Consider the following 2,813-nt stretch of genomic DNA (forward strand, 5'->3'; position numbering starts at 1 on the left):
TATATATATATATATATATATATATATATATATATATATATATACACATATAGTCAGTCAATAAAAAAAAAACATATATCAGAAAGATGCACACGCTAAAAAATAGAGCAGTAATTATTACAGCAAAATTTTATATAGAGTTACCGAAGGTTTCGCATCCACAAAGCCAAAGCCTTGTGGACAATTCGTGAGATTCTATATGAATACAAAATTTTTAAATGTCTACATTGCAGACGTGAAGAAACTCGAGAAATCCGAAAAAGCGTTAATGAGTACGGGTTATTTCCCCTTAATCAGAGAGAAAAATAAAAAAAACTTTTATAGACACGGAGAGGCCTAACAAGCAAACGGGGGGCGGGGGTCTAATTTTCTAGTAAGTAGTGCTTGAAGTGGATGCATTTAAAAAACACTTCCTTATGGCTGTTTAATGCGCCAGGCTTCTTAAAGTCCTTAAGAATTTTAATTTTCTCCGCAATGCAGATCTTGCAACAGCCACTTCCATTAATATACGTGCCCGGAAAATCAATTCATTTCCACCTGACGTCACACGGGGCCCCTTGATCTTTGAGGTGCCACACATGACGGGCCAGGGACGTGACAAACCGTCTTTCTGGGACTCTGAATGATGACTGGTGGTTAAGAAAACATTTCTTGTACGAAATACTTGTAGTCCTATTGGCACTCCTGGTAACATATGGAACGAGGCTGGTCATCCGATTGGTGTCGAAGATGAATGTTTGGTCCTCATCTGAGGTGGCGGAACTGGGAGCAGTAGATACCCCCTCCAAGTCGTTGATTTTTGATAGGTCATTATTCCCAGGAGCATCATTTGTACTGGTCACTCTATCTGCATCTATGGTTTGTTCATTAATCATGATAGTGGTACCGGGATCTTCGGTGATGCTCTCTGTGATGCTGGTCCTGGCTTGGTTACTATCTCTGGGTCTGGCAACTGTATTGGCGTGAGACCTGACTAATCTGCTAATGATGTTGCTGTTCGATGTTATGTTACTGTTATTATGGATATTAGGTCTGGGTATCACTGTGACCCCTTCAGCTTCGCATCGGCCTCCTACTGGACAGATATTATATACCCTACAAGAGCAAACTGCCTCCTCCCTTTTATTGTGGGAACTTGATAACTCCGTGAAGATATACATAAAATAAGAAACTCTAACAGGTCCTTAGTCTTCTTCGATAAGACTAAGAACTTATGCGCTTTTTATGTGCCACCAGCATGGATGCCAGTCAGGAAGCACTGGCATCAGTCACGATACCAATTTGACTTGACTCAACAGGTCTTCTCAAGCTCGACATATTGCCCGACGATTGAAGGATACTTTCAAATGGGCCAGTTATGCAGCACTGGCATCAGCCATGGCTACGATCTCACTTAGCTTGCTGGGTCCTCTCAAGCACAGCATATCTCCAAAGGCCTTAGTCGCTTGTCATTATCTCTGTGAGGCCCAACGTTCAAAGGTCATGCTTCATCACCTCATCCCAGGTCTTCCTGGGTCTACCTCTTCCACAGGTTCCCTCCACTGTTAAGGTGTGACACTTCACACAGCTGTCCTCATCCATATGTAACACATGACCATACCAGTGCAGTCGTCTCTCTTGCACACCACATCTGATGCTTCTTATGTCCAACTTTTCTCTCAGGGTGCTTATACTCTGTTGTGTATGCACACTGACATTACACATCCAGCAGAGCATGCTAGCTTCATTTTTTTTCAAGCTTACGCATGTCCTCACCAGTCACAGACCATGTTTCACTGCTGTGTAGCATGATTGTTCGCACACATGCATCATACAGTCTACCTTTCACTCTGAGCAAGAGGCCCTTTGTTACCAGCAGAGGTAGTAGCTCTCTCAACTTTGCCCAGGTTATTCTTATTCTAGCAGCTACACTTTCAGAGCATCCACCCCTGCTACTGACTTGGTCATCTAGGTAACGAAACTATCAACTACTTCTAGTTCCCCACCCCCTAGCATGTGATGGAATCTCTTTTCTGTACATCTTCGGTGTTTATTTCCCCTGTGCATCTATTTGCTGCCATAGTAAGGCACGCAGAGTGAAGCTGCTTGGCACAGATTGACCTTGAACGCTGCTGTGCATGTGCACTAAGTTTTAACATTCTAGCTCACTTCTGCTATTTATAGTAGTGCTCTGAAGAAAGGTGTATCAGTTGTAGTAGTAGTATCAGCTGTAGTAATAACAGCAACAGCAGTAGTAATAGTAGTAGTGATAACAATAAAAGTGAAAGTAGTCTTGTTTGCTTATTTTATCAAATTTTGTGTCGTCTTCTTCCAAGTAATCAAACCATTTTCAAGTTGTTGCCATGCAATATTATTGCTGAATCAGTTGTTTAAATACCAAGCAGTAAAAAATGAATTCAAGAAGACAGAGAGACTGACAACAGAAATTGCAACAGCAACATTGCTGTTGTTGGTTTATTGAGGCAAAAATTCAAGGATGAACAATAAATAAATTCAGCAGATAAACAAATAGAGTTTACTTTACAACATTGACATTAGTAAGTTGTACTTAACACAAGTGTTACATTCATCTGATGTGTTTTGTTTGTGATCAAAAGTACACTCTACTGTTTAGTTTTGTTTTGTTTGTCTCATTTACTCAGGAGAAATTATGTGTGAAATACTGCAGTTCATTTGTTCAATAAGTCAACTTGCATTTCATCTATGAATTTGTTTTAGTCATAATTTTTTTATGTGACAGACACAAGTTATATTTCATATAATACATACATACATACATACATACATACATACATACATACATACATGTATAT

The sequence above is a fragment of the Octopus bimaculoides genome, chromosome 4, assembly GCF_001194135.2.
Source record: "Octopus bimaculoides isolate UCB-OBI-ISO-001 chromosome 4, ASM119413v2, whole genome shotgun sequence".
NCBI classification, from domain to species: domain Eukaryota; kingdom Metazoa; phylum Mollusca; class Cephalopoda; order Octopoda; family Octopodidae; genus Octopus; species Octopus bimaculoides.